At 41.3% G+C, this 19,576-nt stretch overlaps 1 long non-coding RNA gene across 1 annotated transcript in view; it reads left to right on the forward strand.

Annotated features, from left to right (window-relative positions):
• Positions 1 to 17,542: 17,542 nt before the first annotated feature.
• Positions 17,543 to 19,576, forward strand: part of LOC110218166 (uncharacterized) — a 34,206-nt gene continuing 32,172 nt past the window's right edge. The window contains exons 1-2 of the long non-coding RNA XR_002327221.2: positions 17,543 to 17,629; positions 17,990 to 18,172. This is a non-coding gene — a long non-coding RNA (uncharacterized LOC110218166). The remainder of the gene's footprint in view (positions 17,630 to 17,989; positions 18,173 to 19,576) is intronic.

Genomic DNA, 19,576 nt, shown 5'->3' on the forward strand with positions numbered 1-19,576 from the left:
AAACAAAATACAAAAAGACACCAACCCTACCACCATTTTGTAACAATATATTTGTCATTCAGAGAAAACTTTTTTCCACAATTTTAACCATAAAGTCCAGGACTTCATAAGGACAAGGATAGAACAATAGAGAAACAGGGTAGAATGGTGAAGAAAAACTCTTTTTACAATTAGAGAGACCTGAACATATATGTAGACAGAGGGTGGGATTCAAGTTACATGAAGCAAAGTGAATCATTACTGTAACAATGTCCTGGAGGAGTGGAAGGGGGTTGGATCAAGGGTGCAGGCAGAGGCAATTGGCCCTATCTCATATTATTCTCTTCTCCTGCATTCTGTATTTTTGTCAAATTGGACTACTCAATGCCCTATAAGCATTTATTGCCTCTTCCACATTTGTGTCTTTGCTCAAGCTGTTCCTATGATTGGAATGCCCTCCTTTTCCCTCTGCATACTATGTTTCTGTCTGTCTTCTAAAACTCAACTCAAATACAACCTTCCTCAAGAAGCCTCTGATTTCTCTGATAATAGTGAGTTGAAGGCAGTGAGCTCTCTAACAAGGAAGGTCAAATACTTGGTGTAGTGGAAGGGCACCATATCTAGAATGAGAAGACCTGGGTTTATACCCTAGCTGGGTGACCTTGAACAAGTCACTTATATTTCTATGAACTTCTATGTTATCTCATCTACAAGATGGAAGAGTGAATATTTTAACACCTACTGTGGTGTCGTCATTTTGAGGAAAGTACTTTGTTAACTTTAAAGCACAAATTATTGTGCAAGTGGAGGCTGGGAGACATATTGGAGATGTGGACTAGATGTCCAACAGTCTGTACCAACTCTAGGATTTAATAAGGATTAACACAATGTGTACTTTGTGCCTTCTTCCTTTCTTCTCTTTAAATTTACAGTGCCCTCCTGTGAGAACTGCACTCCAGACTCTTTCAACCCTTCAAGAACTCTTGAATTCCAACTCTTACAGGAAGCCTTAACTGACTGAATGGAGGTGGTTTCCCCTCCCCATTCTGTACAAAACAAACTTCCCTAGCATGAAACACACATACATAGACAGCTCTGTGCATCAGTTCACTGGACAATCTATACAGTCACTCTCTCTTTGTGTGTATCCCTGCCATTATATGTCTCTCTCAGACTATAAACTCCCAGTGGGCAGGGCCTTGGCTGTTTCATCGACCTCCACATAGCATAGCTCAGAATCCCTCCCAGATATTTAATAAAGACAAAGTACAATGAAGGACAAGAAGGACAATGCCTTCACTCAAGATCCACCCCAATGCCTCATCATGGCATGGAGGTTACCCTGGGCTCACCAAATCTATGCCAATAGAAGGCAAGCTCCAGTAGTTCCTTCCAAGCTGGAAAGACTTCGAGCATGGGTACTGTGGTGGGATATATGTCAATTGCATGACGACAAATCTGGCTAAGAATGGAGAGAGGCTTATCATGTGTTGACCACTGGTTAATGATTTTTTTGGCCACAGCAATTCAAAGACCACTTATTAAATTCACAGTAAAGTATTGATCTGCATAGATGGAGGCACATATAAAATCATAGATCTTTGAAGTAATAAGAACAGTAAATGACCTGCTCAAGGGGGAACTCTAGTCCAAGTGGGGATTGGAGGAGATGAGAAGGTTTCTTGCTTTCTTAAACTTTTCCACCTGGAAAAGGAAATTTTTGTCCTGGGCAGTGAGGGACATCTACCCTACCCACATACCTCATCCTGCCTAGCTTTCCATAGCCTTTGGCAAGAGGGAAGGCGCTGGTTCACTTATAAAGAGGGGAATGCTCTTCCTCCCTGCCCCCCTCCCCAGTCTGCAAAGAATGTTTGTTGGTGGGGAGGGGATTGTCAAGGGGGTTGGCTGTGGTTCAGTGCCTCTCGGCTAATTCAGTGGGAAGGAAATGTCAAACACACCAAAGTGCTGCTTATTGGAGCTGGGTAAACTCAGTGCACCACAGTTTACTTTGCTGTCAGAAACCCCTTAGCTTACTACAGAGCAGAACCCTCAGAAGATGCAAGACTACCCTTCCCTACCCCGGTTTAAGGCCCACCAGAAGATATATTATTCTGCCTTCATCTTCAGCTCTATCCTATTCCCTTCCCTCCTGGCGCCTACCTCCTACCCTCCTCTGTGACTTTAATTCATTTGGCATTCTCCTTCTTTTGCTCCTTCTTCTTAATAGGTTACTCTTCTCCTATTCCCATAACCATAACTAGGGTGAAATGACCAGGGCTTTGTCCCAGGGAGCCAGCACTGAGTGCAAATGCCTCCCCAAAGGCAAGTTCTTCAGCCTAATATTAGCCCCAGTGTGCAAGTCACCATGAAGATCCCATGTGTCTCAGAAAGCAGATTTTTGCATTAATCTTTAGCTCTATTCTATTCTTCTCCCTACCGGTGCCTATCTCCTAATCCCACAAAGATCCTGTTCCCCTTCTGCTGTACTACCTTTCACCCTAAATGCTTCTTCTTCTTTTGGAGTTGCTTGGCATGACTGTACCTAACTGGAGTGGAAGATTCTTTATACACCTGACTTTCCCCTACATTTTCCCCAGAATCCCTAGTTATAGCTCTACCCTATCCCTCTGCATCTCCTGCTTCCTCCTGTTTCCTTCCCTTTCTCTATGTCTGTCCTTTTCCATCCCCACCCCATGAACCCTCCCAGCCCTGGCTGACTTATCATCCAAAGTCTAGATAGTGCTAGGGCTCAGCCTTAGAGCTGATGGAATGGAAGCAGTATGCCTTTTAGGATGGTGCCTAAAAGATGGAATCCAGGAATCACTGACCCTTCTCTTTCTCTTCCCAAACCCCTAAAGAGATCAGGATGAAGCAATCTTGTGGTAACAAATCACTAATTCAGGATTGGGGAGATGCGGTTGTCAGGAGCCTGGAATTAAGAGGTAGGGAACAGTGTGTGTCATGCAAGGAGAATTTGAGTAGGGGATAGAAAAAGATGAATGAGATAAGGGTTATTGGAGGTCCTAGGGAGTTGCTCTGAAAAATTAAGTGGGAGAAAGGGGTATCAGTTGACTTTCTAGATGGCCTTCTATCATATCAAATATTCTTCATCACTGAGAATCTAGCTTTACTCTCCATCTTCACCCTTTGCATCCTTGCCTCCCCCCCCCCACACACACTCCCTGAGAAATGTGCAGCCTGAGCCAAGGTTTCCTCTCTGGCTCCACTTGGAGCTGCAGACCTTGCGGGCCTGAGATGAAACACATGCTGTTCTGGAATGTGGCTCTCAGCCAAGGGAGCTCTCAGAGGCCAAGAAGAATTGTCAGCCATCTGCTGGGGGTTGGGCTGGGGGTGGGGTATAGCATGCCATTTGGGGCTAGGAGGCAGTAATGACAGCTCAGGACACCTTCTTTCTCTCAGTTCTAACTGTGGTGAGAGTCATGGGAGTCCAGTGCCAGTTCTGGTCATACATGAGCACCACAGGGCATGCCCAAAGCTAGGTTTGACCTCCAAACACTATGGGCCTGAGCTGTTGACTAAAAAGTGAATAGGTGTGAATTTGCATGATGTTTTACATAAAATGTTCATGTTAGTTCTTAGCAAAATCCACAGAAATCTCATTCCATGCCCTTCTCTTCTCAGTTTCCATAATCTCTTGCTCTTCTTCTATTTATCTAGTCATGGTCTTCTTTCTTCCTCCTAGTTTTTTCTTTTCTTTTCTTTCCTTTTTTTTTTTTTAGCTAGGCAATAGGAGTAAGTAACTTGCCCAAGGTCACACAGCTTCTTTTCTTTTTTTTAAGACTACCTCTCTTTAGTCTCCTTTCATGTTAACCTACTACCTTAGTTCTTTTTCCACATATGATGGCTTCTGTTGGGTCTGTCTGGAAAAGAAACAACAAACAAACAAAAAACCGGTTGGGCTCTGCCTGGATCAGCACAGTCAGTCCTCCAGAGCTCTGCCACAAAGTCATCAGGCTATAGAAGCATATATTTAGGACTGGAAAGGACCTTAGTAACCACTTAGGCCAAACCTCTCATTTTATGGATAAGGAAACTGAAGACCAAAGAGGTGACTTGCTCAAGATCACAGATGGAGTAAGCGGCAGAACAAGGATTTGAACTCAGATTCTTTGACTCCAAATTCAATAATCTTCTCATTGTACCATGCTTCCTGCCAAGTTCCCAAGTTTTGTTCTCAGCCAGGAGCTGAGGACAGAGTGGGCTCTGGTAAAACCTATATGGTAAACTTGTTCCTAGAAACTGCCTCATCATCCAAGTAAAGACTCCATGACTGCTCTCAGTAGGCCACTAATAAAAAGATACTGGAAATGTGGCAAGCCTAGGGAGAAAGGCTAATGGTGGGGACCAATAGGGTGGGGACCCAGCTTGGTGGCAGCTGGGAGAGGGAAATCAGTTTCATATTAATGAGTTGTTGTAGAGTTTTTGGTGCTGGTCAACAGTAATGTAACACTTTCCTTGAGTTTCTGTTGAGTAGAACTTCCTCCAACAATCTCATCCTCCCCCTATACTGTTATTGAGATAGTAGCTGCTACATATGGGAACCCCTCTAGTCCCTGTAGGAAAGGAAGGGTTGAGCATTGATATTTTTGGTCACCATGTTGAAGCTCAGCAATTAGAAAATGAAGGGGTAAAAAATAAACAGGGTTGGAATTTCAGCACAAAGATATCCAAATTAGATCAGCTTAGATCATAAGCCAGGCAAATTCTCATGATGAGATTCCCATCACATTCCCAAGTGAAAGCTGATATTTTCAGGTTACAGCATCTGGAGATTGGTAATGTCAACTATAATGCCACTTGACAGGGTAGAGAAATGGACTCTAAAGGACAGTTTAGTTCTGAAGAGAATTGTACCCTACATCATCACCCTTAAAAAATCTCAAGGATGTAACTTTTTTCCTTGTTGGGGAATGATCATGAGTCATCCTTGCCTCATTGTCTTGTTCTAAGCACACATACAATTCGATTATCTTGTTTCTTCTTGAGATGATTCTCCCCTCATATGGTGGTCTATTGAAAGTATAAGGAGAATACTGGGATCGGGGAATAGATACTGGTGTCAGATTTTGATTCATCCCCCTCCAGCTAAGGATGACCTTGGGAATTTGGGAGAAAGAATATATCTTTCAGCAATCAGCCCCTACCAATGTATGTACTTCCTTCTATCTGTTTAGGATAGACAAGCCAATTTTACTTTGGAACTTCAGTCATTCTCCCATTTGAACAGTATCTTCTGGCAGAACCACATCTGCTGACCAGATGGAAGGTACCTGAAAAAACTTCCTACCCTAAGCCAATTCAGGTCCTGGCACTTCTCCCAAGGTCTGTTGACAAAGAAAAGTATTTGTGCTCCTGCTGAGTCTTCTTCATGGGATTCAAAGACTCTTTCCTTTTAACAGGTGCTAGGGAGATAGATTCTCCCAAGCGACTCTCCCAGAGTGGGCTAGTGGCAGTGGGTCAAGACCAGGTTAAAATAGGATCTGAGACCTTGCTGAACAGTAAGATGGAGGAAAGAAAAGTCAGTGGTTGTCTCTCCTTACATGGCCTGCCCGAGACAGAGCTTCACACATAATAAACACAATAAATATTGATTAAAGGTCCCCAGTGACAATGAACAATTTATTCAGGAAGCAAGGACTCAAAGAGGTTGTTTGTGTTAGCATTTATTAAGCTCTACTAGACTTGAAGAAAGAACATATGGTCCCTACCCCCTAGAAGGTATTAGTCTGCAGAGATAAGGTATCATCACAGAATCTCAAAGATGGCAAAGATCTCAGAGGCCATCTAATTCAACCTATATCTAATCAAGAATACATCTCTATAACATACTTGGCAAGTGGTCATCAAGCTCTGCGTGAAAACCTATAGTGAGAGGAACCCACCCACTACTTCCCAAGGCACCTCATACCACTTTTGAATAACTTTAAGTGTTGAGAAATTCTTCCTTACATTCAGCCAAAACTTTCCCCCTTGAACTCATTGCTCCTAGCTCAGCTCTCTGGGGTCAGACATAATAAATTCCTTTTCTATGTGACAGTCCTTCAAATACTTGAAAACAATTATCTCATGCCCCCTAAGCTTTCCTTTCTTCTCTAAACATCTCCAATTCATTGCCTGATCTTCTTATGGCAAGATTTCATAGGTTCATGGGTTTAGAGTTGGAAGAGATTTTAGAGGTCCTGTAGTCCAACCTTTCATTTTACAGATAAGGAAATTAAGGATGAAAGAGGCAAAGGAACTTGCCCAGGGTATTAGGAGTCATGACTTGAACTCAAGCTCTCTAACTCCAGATCCAGCACTCTTTCTACTTCACCATGCCGAACAGATATAGTATTCGAAAGGATCCTAGAAGACTCTAGTCTAATTCTTTCATTTTTTAAAAATCATATCTGCTTTTTTTTTTAACATTTGTCATTGACTTTTTCATGCCCTAGAACATGATCAGTTTTTGTGAAGGTACTGAGTGATCCTGAGAAATATGTGTGTTCTTTAATATTCTTACTCAGAAGTCATCATAGCTTAATCAAATCTAACTTATCCTATATTTTCCTTCATGTTTATCTTTCTGTTGGTTTTATTCAGCTCTAAAAGAGGAAAACTAAAGTCTTCTAATGTTATTGTTATTACAAATACCTTCTTGAAACTTGCTTACATTATCTTTTAAGAACTTAACCACTATGCCTTTTAGTGTATATCCATTTAATATTACTTATCATTTTTCATGATATAATTTCCTTATTTCTTTTGACCATCAATTTTTATTATTGCCTTTGCTGAGATCACAATTGCAAGTCCTGCTTTTTTAGAGTTTCCTGAAGCATAATTTTGTTCCATCCACTCATTTTCACTCTTTATATGCCTGTATGTTTTGAATGTGTCTCTTGTAACCAACAAATTGTTAGGTTTTATCTTCTTATTCTCCTACTATTTTTCTTTTTATTGGTTCATAATTAAGGTTATAATTGTTAAGCTTTGCTCTTTTCCATTAACAACTTATGTGAATATGCATGTATATATGTAAATATATAAGTCAAAACTTAGTCTCTGTCCTCTCATTCTTTGATGTTGTTGTTCAGTCATTTCAGTTGTATCTGACTCTTCATAATGCCATTTGGGGTTTTCTTGGCAACGAGACTGCAGTAGTTTGCTATTTCCTTCTCCAGCTCATTTTACAGAATTCTCATTACAAGAATTCTCATTCTTACAGATGAGAAAATTGAGGCTATGAGAAGTTAAATAATGTGAGTGGGTTTTTTTTTAAGATAGAAGAATGTAGCTTCTCAAATGGCCACTGTCCTTTAGAAAATAGATACTTAAAGAGTCTATTGCTCATTTTAATGATGTTGCCATTATTCAGAAGAATTTTTGGACTCCCTTTTGAAATTACTTTCAGAGTCTATGTTATACTCTTTTGAATAGTTTCCTTTAGTGGCAATGATCTTTGTCTTTTGTGAGTAGGTTGTATTTTTGGAAATGCTCATAAGTCTTTTTAGGCTATCTTCATAGATGCATAGTAGAATGAGGAAAGTGATACCCCCTGGTTAGGCCAGCTGTGGAATATTAAATTTAGTTCTAGGTGCCATATTTTAGGGCATACACTGACAAGCTAGAGCACATCCAGATGAGGAAAGTCAGATTGACGAGGAAACTAAAAAACATGCCATAAGACAAATAGTGGAAGGAATTGGTAATATTTCACCTGGAGAAGAAAAGACTAAGGGAGAAAATGATTGATAATCTTTAAGGATTTGAAGGGCTATGATATGGAAGAGGGATTAGATTAGATCTCTTCTGCTTGGGCCCTCACAATAAAATGAGATACAATAGGTGGAAGTTACCAAAAAGCTGATTTCAGTTCAAGATAAAGAAAACTACAATTATAGTTGTCACTAAATAGATGGACTGTCTTAGGAGATAGTGAGCTTTCATTCCTAGAAGCCTTCAAGCAGAGGCTGAATGACTACTACTTGTCAAGAATACTGTAGAAAGGATTTTGTTTGGGAATGGGTGGAATCAGGCCATCTCTGAAGTCTCTTCCAATTCTAAGAATCTCTGATTCATTCAGAGCCCATTCTTGTACTATGGACAAGTTTATTACCAGTCTTTAGCTATGGTATGGTCAAAGCATATTCTTTTATTGGTCTCATATAGCTATATGGGAAAGATTCACCAATTCAACAATGATTTTTAGATAGCAAGGCTCTTTCTCCTAAGTTAAGCAAAGAAAGACTTCTTAAACTTCTAAGGAAGCAGGATAAAAAGGATCAGAGTATAGGAAGGACAAGACATGGAACTTGGATAGATTAGTAAATTTATGGAGCTATTCCATAACTAATTAATACACTCAGTATAGATCAGTATAGATTGAGGCATATCAAGGTCAACAGGACCCTCTTTTATAAAATATAAATGGATTATTGCACAACTAAGCAAACATAGGTGGCTCATAGTTCTGCTTAGGGACAGAGGCCTCTCCCTAGAGGCCCTTGGGCTAGAGACACTAAGCTACCCATTAGTCTAAGGCTAAGATTCTAGAGATACAACAAAATGACAGGCCTAGAATGGAATAGCTCTCCATTCCTGATCCTACATAACTAAGGTGGACAACCAAGTATAGTAATAAGGGTATGGTAAGTGGATGGATGTCAGGCTGTGGGTTAGAGACCTGCATTCTTTTCCCAGTTCTGATATTGTCTAGTGGGCAAGTCCTTTCACCTCCATGGCTGATGAAGAAATATAGAGCTGTCTCTTTTCATGGCAACATTTTTTTTTCCCAATTAATCTCAAGTCAGAGACTGGCAAGGGAAGGGGATATGTGGTTACCGAGGTCCACCAGAGCCCAACATCCCTGACCTGACTGCTCCCTTCAGTCTCCTGCTATTTCTCTTCCTTTTCATTATTCCAATCACAACTGACTTGTAGACTAGTCCCCAAGTCAATTCTTCTCCAAAAGAGCGCCCAGAGCAGACACCATGCTTGGAGATTTTAACCCTTTTATCCCCAGAACTTCTACCCTGAGGCCTCAATATCCTAATTAATGACCATCCCACCTGATCCACTATTGCAGGAAGGCTCCAGTCATGTTTCATTTTAGTCCCTACTACCTGGTTGTTTTCTCACCAACCACCTTGCCATTGCATATATCTTTGCCCTATCATACCTCCCTCTAGTTTTGGTATCTTGATCAAATCGACTTTGTCATTTCTCCTGGAAGGAGCGTGTCAGCCATATTCCCCAATAACCCTAGTCATCATCCATATAACTTTCTTTTCTTTTTTATCCTGCACTTAAACACCCAGAAAAGAACAATTCCATATCTACTATAAATCTCCATTTCATACCGCTTGGTTTTTTTTAATGCATTATAAATTAATTCTGCAAGAGCCTGGCATGGTAGAGCATGCCTGTATTCCCTGCTACTGGAGGAGTCTGAGGCTGGTAAATGGATCTGTTGAGTTCAGGAGTGCTGAGCTATAGTAGGGATAAATAGGATCTGACGTCCAAAGTAAATCTGGTACTAATGTGATGAGCCTTTGGGGAGTGGAAAGCCACAACACTGCCTAAGGAGGAGCAAAATAGTATAGGTTGGAAAAATGGAGCAGGTCAAAGCATCCATGCTAATCCTTGTTGGGATTGGGTTTGTGAGTGGCCACTATACTTCTAGGCTGTGTGAGAAAGGGAGACCCAGTCTCAAAAAAATTACACACGGCACTTTCAAAACTGTTCTATGTGTCTGAGCTTCTTTCTGCACTTCTCTCTGTTTTCTTCTGTGCATCAAAAAATAGTCACAATGATCCCTCTTTTTTAAAGCATTACTATTGCTAATCTTTCTCTCCTCCTGCCCACCCCCTCTCCATACACTATTAACTGAAAGAAACAAAGGGAAAAAAATGCAAAACCCTTGTAAATAATCATGGCCAAATAAAATGAATCCATGGGGTGGCCATATTAAAAAAAAAATTGCGTGTCTCTGCACCTTTTGTCTATCACCTTTCTTTAAGAATGTTGGTAATATATTTCATCATTGGTCCTCTGGAGACATAGATTATCATCACTTTGATCAGAATTCAAGGTTATTTTTCCTTATAATGTTATTGTCTTTGTATATAAATTGTTCTTCCGGTTCTGTTTCCTGCACTCTGTGTCAGTTCATATTACCCAAGATTCTCTGAAATCATCTCTGTTGTTACTTCTTATAGAGCCAGTTCTTGTGTGATTCTGACTGTTCCTTGGTACTTGAACTGCTTCTTTCTGGATGATTACTGCAAATTTTCTTTGATGTGGTTGCTCTGGATTTTGGCTACTGTATTCCTTGGTCTTTTCCTTTTGGGATTCCTTTCAGAAAGTAATTGGTGGATTCTTTCTATTTTTATTTTGCCCTCTATTTAAAATAGATCTGAGCAGTATTTTTGATTTCTTGGAATATAGTATCCAGGCTTTTAAAAAATAATAATATTTGTGAGGAGGTCTAATGATTCCGAAATTATCTCTCCTTGACCTGTTTTTCAGGTCAGTTTTTTTATATCATATATCTTATATTTTCTTCCATCTTTTGAAATTTTTGATTTTATTCTAATATTTCTTGCTGCCTCATGGAACTACTGATTTCTGATGGGTGTAGTCTAGTCTTCAGGAATTACATTTCTTGGGTAAGGTTTACTACTTTCTCATGTAAGCTATTTTTTCTCCTTCCAATTATCTTCTCAAGATCTTTTATTTCATTTTTATTCTCTTGCTTCATTTCTTTTAGATATTCATGTAATTCTTAAGAAAATTCACTTTTTTAGTCTTTGAATCTCTACTTGCAGTTGTTACAAAGTTAGATCTGTAATAATTTTTTAAAAATAATTGATGGCATTTTCTTTGATTTACTAATTTTCTCAGCTTTCATTCCTGAACTGGGGCTTTGTGCCAGTGCCAACCTCCTTCTCCTGCTATATTTTTGGGTGGATTGTTCAGCCTGGCTTGCTTACATCCTGGATCCCCTGAATTCCTGTGCTGACCTCCACTTCAGGTTAGTCTCCCCTTGGGTCTTTGAGGTTTGAAGTGCTGGATCTTCCAGACCTTCTCTGGCATCCCAGAACAGACTGTTAGAGACCTTGGATCTTCAGAGCCTCAGCTGTCCTAGTCTAAGAGTCACAACACTGTGGTCGTCCTCATTGTATTGGTTGCTGCTACTCTCTAGGACTTCCAAGGTCCCCACCTTAGGACTTTGCTAGGGTTTTCTCAAGGGAACTCTCCATTTTTGCTGCACTCAGACACAGATCTAATAATATTGTCTCTGGCTTTAATTGGGGACTGGGAGTCTTTTCCCTATTACCTGTGGGCTTCTGTCTTTTTTTTTGGGGGGGGGTGCAGTTATAGGTAGAAGATGTCACTTACCATAGTTTCTCCTTGTATTTCTTGTTCATTATTGGATCTGGTATGAACTTCAGGATTTGCTGGAGTTGGTATGTAGGAACTGAGAAGCCATCTTGACTGAAAGGCCCCCATCCCTAAACCCCTCCCTAGCAACTACTTCCCATGTGTGTTACCTCCCCTGTCAGAATGTAAGAACCTTGAGTGGAAGGATTCTCTTTGCTTTTGTATTTGTATCCCCAGCAGTTTACACAGTGCTCAGTACACAGTAAATGCTTAGTAAATTATTTTGTGATTCCTTCTTTTCTTTTCTTTTCTTTTCTTTTCTTTTCTTTTCTTTTCTTTTCTTTTCTTTTCTTTTCTTTTCTTTTCTTTTCTTTTCTTTTCTTTTCTTTTCTTTTCTTTTCTTTTCTTTTCTTCCTTCCTTCTTTCCTTCTTTCCTTCCTTCCTTCCTTCCCTCCTTCCTTCCTTCCTTCCTTCTCTGAATGGAAGGCATCCCTAAAGGGCTATCAGGCATTTGTTTACCTCAGTGGACTATGTGGGAATTTGCACAATTTCATTGTGATTTGTTTTGTTTTTTTTTTTTTCTGAAGAGGATATAGGTGATGGGGAGGGAGTGGAGGTGGCAGGGAGGAGACAAGATATTACCTAAAGACCTGGCATTTGAGGGATTTTTCCAGCTCACTTTAAGTTGCCCCAGCATGCCCATATCAAACATTTTTCCCCCACTCATCTCTACATCAGCCTTCTTTCTATTGCTTTCCTCCTATAAAATCCATTTCAGATAATTCTTATACCAGAAAAACTTCCTGAATGCATGATTTGGGACTCTTTCCTTGCTCAACAAGAAGTTGTTACTTGATGAGACTTGACCTATGGTTTATCTATTTCATTCATATTGGTAAACTCATTTGGTAAAATTTTGGGGAGACAATAGCTCAAAGTGAGATCTTGAAATCACCTAGGTATTTCATTTTTCCTCTCTTCCATTCACCTATGATAAATTGTGGCTTACCTGGGCAAATTATAGTATAGTGAAAAGAGCACACTAAGCTTTCATTTCAAAAGACCTGAGTTCATATCCCAGCTTGCCGTTTAGTAGCTATGGCACTTTGAACAACTCATTTAATTTCCCTGGGTCTCAGTTTCCTCATCTGAAAGTGAGGAGGTTGAATGGATGACCTCTAAGGTCCTTTTCAACTTGTATCTCTGATCTTAAAAGTTTTTTTCTGATTAATTTCTAAGGCAGATTTGAGTCATTTTGAATAGTCTCTGTAAAATTCATTGTGGAATTGGCTATCCTCAGTCCTGAGAAGGGACCAGAGAGAGATTGGATCGAAAGAGTTGGATCAGAAGGGCTGTCCTTCATCTTAGCCTTTATGCAGCCTGGCCCTTGAGGTCTGGAGCAGAGGAGAGCCTCTAACTGCCATGGAAGCATTTGGGCTGAAAGCTTCCAGAAAGGCACTTTCAGGATGGAGGTGGGGGGGCTGGGGTTGAACCAGATCTTCATAGGGAAAGACAGGATCAGACCCAATCAATGTATAAGTGAAAACACACAGCCCCATAAAGTGGCCTGGGAAAGATGCCACATTAATAAAAGGAAAAATGCAAAGGAATGTGTGAGAAGGGAGCCCTTAAGAAAATGCTAGTGCCTGTAAAATTCTGCTCCCCCTATAGTCACGGCTCCAACTTGTTTTTCATGTGGATTCAGGAAGACCCTTAAAGGAACTAGAAAATCCCAGAATTAGGAAGCCCTCTACTTGGGAGAAAGCAAAGGATGGTGGGGAGGAGAATGGAGTCTGGCTCAGAGTTAGGACAAAATGATAGAATCTCAAAGTATGAAGAAATCTCAGAACCCTTCTAGTTCCAATCCACATCAAAACAAGAATCTCCTCTTTTCTATCCTTAAGAAGTGGTCATCCAGTATCTGCTTGAAAACTTCCAGTGAGGGAGGTGGCCCCTAAGGCAGTCTATTCCTCTTCTGGACAGCTGTAATTGTTGGGAAGTTTGTAGCTTCTTCTATCAAGCTGAACTCTGAAGTGTCTGTTGCTCCAGAGGCTTTCCAGGACCTAATCAAACAAGGATTGTTCCTCATTCACATGTTAGCCTTCCAAATGTTACAGCCAAAGGGTTAAGGATAATCTAGTCCCAACCCTCTCACTTTATAGGAGAGGAAACTGAGACCCAGAAACTTGACCTAGGTCACCCAGGTGGTTCTTGGAAAAACTGGGATCAAAACTCAGGTATATAGACTCCATGGCCAATATTCTTCTTGCTATTTGAATTCTTACCCTGCTTTTGCCGACTCCATTCTGCAGCTAGCTTCTCTGCTTTATCTGTGTTTCCCTTTGAAAAGCACTCATCCTGAGATCTTCTTTCCAGGAAAGACATCTTGGTGGAGCAAAAGGTGCCAGGTCCTAAGGAAAGGGATCAAGATGAATTTTGCAGTAGTTTGCTACTTTCCCGACTCTGGAGAATTCTTAGTCTCTCTAATTTCTGGAATGAGTCATTTCATCACTTCCTTATATTAGCCCTTGGAGGGGTTGGGGTAGTGTGTATCTTAGCTGTTGACCAAAGCTCTAACACCAGGACCCCATCACAGATGGAAATGAATGAATGAAGCAATTGTTAAGCACTTACTATGTGTAAAGTGCTGTGCTTTGGTTTGAAATGTCAGTATGGAGGACTTAGGTGAGTTGCAAGGCATATATTTTCCCAGTGGCCTTTGTGGAAATTTGTACAGTTTTGTTGTAGAGTATTGGTTTTTTTTTTTTTTTAAGAGGGGAACTAAAGAGACAGGTGACGAGGTTGGAGGTGGCAGAGAGGAGACAAGATACTGCCTAATGACCTGGCATTTGAGGGATTTTCTCAGCCAATTTTGGGAAGGTTGCCCCAGCTTATCCAAATCAAACTTTCCCCTCATGCCTAAAACAACCTCTTCTTCCTATCAATCCCTTCCTTTAAAAGTGATTTCAGATAATTTCTCTTCCAGAAAGACTTTGTTAATATATGATTTAGGACTCCTGAGTTTGCTTGAAAAATATCTGTTTTATGGGGGCAGGTAGGTGGCACAGTGGATAGAGCTCTGACCCTGGAGTCAGGAGGACTTGAGTTCAAATCCAGACTCTGACATTTACTAGCTGTGTGACCCTAGGCAAGTCACTTAGCCCTGACTGCCTCAAAAAAAAAAGTCTGGTTTATTCCATATTGGTGACTTGTTTTGGAAATGATGATGTTGATTGACTCATGAGAAACTTGTTACTAGGCATTGTCGGGAGATATCTAGGAAATTAGAGATGTCTCCACCTTTGAGAAGGTTCCAATTTAACTGGGTAGATAAGAAAGATACTAATATGAGTTTTAAAAAAAACCCTAAGTAATAGGAACAGATAAACATTGTGCAACTGGCTACATTAGTGAAGAGATTATCAGGATAGTGTTAAGAAAGAAGGATGAAGAATAAATAGAGTAATTAGAATCAGCTAGTGTTACAGAAGGTTTCAGGGAAGGGACAAGTGGAACAGAATTTGTAAGCTGACTTGGATTGTCAGTGAATGGCTAAGCACCAAGGAGAGGGAAATCCAGTTCGGTCAGCATGGCATGTGTCATGGCTCAGGACTGGCAGGTGAAGCCTGGGTGAGAGAAGAGTGCAGGGATGTGCTTGGCTGGAGTAGAGTTCAAACTAGGATGGAGTGTGAGAATTGGCCAGGGTGGAGAAGGACAGAGTCCTGACAAGTTGGTTAAAGATTGGAACAGGTGGCCACAAAAGGCTATGAAATCACCTTCTGTAGAGAATTTTTTTGGAATGAGATAGGGCCTCTACCACCCCCACTCCTAACTTTTCTAAGGTGATGGAAGGGTAGAATGGCCTGGTGGCAGGGGGCCAGTGAGGAAGAGGGAGATGTTTCAAATGGCCCCTTTGAGAAGTCTGTCTCTTCAGAGATGATACAAAAGCTTGATTCCTCCCCATAGATCTTTCCCTGAGAGAAAGATGCACAGACGGAATGATTGCCTTCTAGGAGAAGTCAGTGCTGGGAACAGGAAGCAGGGTTTGGGAAGCAGCTGAGATGCCTCCAATTAACACTGCAACCCGAACACATCCCTAGAAAGGGGATCAGCTTGGAAGGCCTGACAGGCTTTGCATTGTTCCTGACAGGACAGCTGGGAGCAGCTGCAAGACCCCCAAGGCTGTCCCAGGCCCTAAGAGCACCAGCTTCCGCCAGTGTAACTCACAATCATCTTGTTCTCAGCAAGGCACCAACGTGTTCATAGCCCTGTGCTGGGAACTGTATATCACTGAGTCCCAAGATATCCATAGAGGCATAGATTGTTAGTACTGAGTGGAACCTCAGAGGATCATCTAGTTCAGCAATCTCATTTCACAGACTTAGAAACAGCCTTAAATGAATTGTTCATAGTCACCTACCTAGTTCATAGCAAAGTTGGGGCTAGGACCTAAGTCTTCTCTCTAAAAGTACAGAATTCTTTCCATTAGACCACTCACATAGCCTAGAAGACCCTGGAGGAACTTTCAATCTTATATAAAGATGATGATGCAAGATAGGTAGTATTGTAGACTGGAATGGGGAAGGGATGGTAAGGGGTGTGTGTGTGTGTGTGTGTGTGTGTGTGTGTGTGTGTAGGGGAAGTAGCAGCACTGAGGGCTATGTTTCTTGCCCTCTGTGGAATAGGGAATGCAAATTAACTCCGGAAAACCCTTTTCCTTACCCCCAGTTCAAGACGGTACCAGCAATGCAGCAGTTCAGATTGGTCAAAGTGGAAGTCCTTCCAAGAAACCCTCCAATTTAACCTGAAACATACAACTTGGTGGTGCAGTGGATAGAGCGTCAAGCCTGGAGTCAGGAAGACTCATCTTTCTGAGTCAAATCTGGCCTCAGACTCTTACTAACTGTGTGACCCTGGGCAAGTCAGTCAACCTCATTTACCCCAGTTTCCTCATCTGTAAAATGAGCTGGAGAAGGAAAAAGCAAAGCACTCCAGTTTATCTGCCAAGAAAACCCCAAGTGGGGTCACAAAGTATCGGACACAACTGAAAGGATCAAACATCAACAAATATCAGACTCTAAGGAGTGGAATTAGAGCATTAAGGGGAAAGGAGCAATGTCCAGATCCAGTGGCATATTGTATGTCTGCATTTTGGCTCTGTTTACATGCAGTTGAGATATACAAGGAAATGCAAATGAGTGTGCATTATTTTCCACAGAACTATATAGAAGTGGAGGGACCTCAGAAGCATTTAGTCTAATCCCTTGCCTGTCTCTCATATATAAAGAGACAAAGTCAGAGGAAATATTTAAAGTCATCAATTGAACTCAGAGCCTAAGACAGGAAAGGTCAGGAATTGGGGCAACCCTGGATTCTTGTATTTCCCCAAATAAGAGAGGGGAATCTTGTAGCTGAGATGGGTTTCCATCAAATCTTTGATACTCTTGAAATCAGCAAAGGCACTGAATTGGAGCAAGACCTAAAACCTAGACAGGGACTCAGCTACACAGTAATCAGCTGTCAAAGTGAGGAATTCCAGCTTCTATTTCCAGACCCAAGAGAGTAGGCCAGTCTGCCAGGGGTTCTTCTTGTAGAAGAAATGAAGACCGATTCCCTCTTAGCCTCTATAGACTCCCTGGAGAGGGTGTGGGACAGTGGGAAGAGAGGTTATAGTAAAACTCTCTCCCCTGAGTCCCCCATTTGGAATGAAGAGCCCATGACTCCATCCATCTCCAGCAGAGGAGGTAGGCACTAACCACTCTGACCTTCAGCATGAGCCAGAAGTGAACAGCTGCCGCTGGGTCTCAACCTAGGGACACTCCTCCCACCCCATCCGTGAAGAGCGAAAGGGGGTGTTCCATTGTGATACTGCGCAGAGCAGCCCCTTTCAATAGGTGAAAGCCCCACTGTGCAGGGTGAGGTCATTGCTGGCATGGACTACAGGCTCATTTCAGACGCCTGCAGGTCTGTTTTAATGTGCAGCAACCACATTCCTGAGCAGGGTGGGTAAGAGGCATTCTGGACAAGACTTCTCTCCCTCAGAAATTGTTCCAGTTCACAGGGTCAGATATTGGAGGGGAGTTGGGATGGGTGGGGAGAGGGTAGGAGGGATTTTTTTAAGGGTTTAAAAAAAGCCAGGGCAAATGACTGAACACAGGATTCATACAGAGCACCGTGCAGGGGACTGAGGAGGTGTGGAAGGAGGGAACTGCAGGGCCAGAGGAGAACTGCATGCAGGGTCTGCCCATTCCCACTTTGGCGGTTGGTCCGTATCATGTCAGGAGGGTCCTCTTTGTATATAGTCCCATTTGGGGTGTTGTGAGAAGGCCTCGGGAGAAGAAAGAAATATGGCCTTTTTCTCCTAGGAACTCAGAGGCTTGTTGGGGGACATTGAGTGAAAGGAAAAAAAGCACTTGTGAAAGATCTAAGGGCACTTGCAGAGAAGCCATACCCACCAACACAATTACACAGCTGTGCAGATGCGCCCCGGGAGGGTTGTCAGCAGCCAGTGGTAGCTTAGTTTACCTTTTTAATTGGCTGTGTGTTAGGGAAGCCTCTTATGTATACAATGAAGATAGTTAATCTTGTCTGTGTATTCCCTCTTGTTCCTTTCTCCAATCTTTAGGTCTATCTGCATCTGGGTTGTCTGTTTTAGGATGAAGGCAGGAAATAGTATGCTGGAGTAAATCTCTGCAGCCAATACCTAGCATCCAGCCATCAGAAATGGTGTCTTAAGAGGCAATGTGCAAGAATGAATGAAGCATTGATTAAGCACTTTTGTTGCTGAAGCTCTGAGGAGGAAAAGGAGGTAAACAGGAATGTATGAGAACGTTGAGGAGATGGGATGTGAGTTGGACTTTGAAGGGTGAGTAGGATTCAGATAGGGAAAGAATGGGAATAAGACTTTAGGTGTGATAAAAATATGAGCAAAGATATGGGAAGGCAATATGAGCTTATGAATTGCTTGATCTAACCCTGAGTTGAATACTTGTCCTCATTCTTTTAATTTAGATTCAGTATCTTCTGGAGTCTCTATGACAAAAGGTACCTTTCACCTTCTTTGTATCCCCAGTGCTTAACACAGTGCCTGGCTCATAGCAGGCACTTAAAAATGTTTATTGACTGACTGAATATGTGCAAAGTACTGTGCCAAACACAAAGCAGAGACTCAAAAGTTCTTAAATGATAAGGAGGAAGATGAAGGTGAACAAAATGATTATGAACTCTAAGTATATTGAAATGCAAATTGAAACAACCCTGAGGTACCAGAGTGGCTAATATGACAAAAAGGGAAAATGTTGGATGTTGGAGGGATTGTGGGAAAACTGAGATAGTAACGCACTATTGGTGGAGTTGTGAACCAATCCAACCTTCCTGGAGAGCAATTAGGGACTATGCCTAAAGAGCTATAAAAGGGTGCATACCCTTTGATCTAGCAATACCACTGCTAGATCTATATCCCAAAAATATATATAGAGAGAGGGAAAGGACCGATTTGTAGCAGCTTTTTTGTGGTGGCCAAGAATTGGAAATCAAAGGATGCCCATAAATTGGGTAATGGCTAAACAAGCTGTGGTATATGATTGTTATGGAATATTACTTGCTATAAGAAATGACAAGCAGGATTACTTCAGAAAAACCTGGAAAGACTTACATGAACTGATGCATAGTGAAGTGAACAGAACTGGGAGAATGTTATATATAGTAGCAGCATTATTGTTTGATGTTTGAACTCTGAGTGACTTAGCTATTCTCAGCAATGCAATGATCCAAGACAATCCCAAAGGACTAATGATGAAACATACTATCGACTTCCAGAGAAAGAACTGATACTCATTGAATAAAGACTGAAGCATGCTATTTTTCACTTTCTTTCATTTTTTTCTTTTGTTGGAGTCTTCTTGTACAAAATAACTAATATGGAAATATTTTACATAATTTCACATGTATAACCTATATCTGATTGCTTACTGTCTCAGAGAGGGGTCAGAGGAGGGAGAGAGGAAGGGATAGAATTTAGAACTCAAAACTTTAAATAAAATTTTTTTTAAATTGGGGAAAAAATAAATACATTGAAAGATAATATCCATCATGCATAGAAGCTTTAAAAATATTTAATTTTAAATGTGGGGTAGCTAGCTGGCACAGTAGATAGAGTGCTGGGCCTGGAATCAGGAAGACCCGAGTTCAAATCTAGCATCAGACACTTACC

This window comes from Phascolarctos cinereus, unplaced genomic scaffold (assembly GCF_003287225.1).
Source record: "Phascolarctos cinereus isolate Bilbo 61053 unplaced genomic scaffold, phaCin_HiC Scaffold_726;HRSCAF=1367, whole genome shotgun sequence".
NCBI classification, from domain to species: domain Eukaryota; kingdom Metazoa; phylum Chordata; class Mammalia; order Diprotodontia; family Phascolarctidae; genus Phascolarctos; species Phascolarctos cinereus.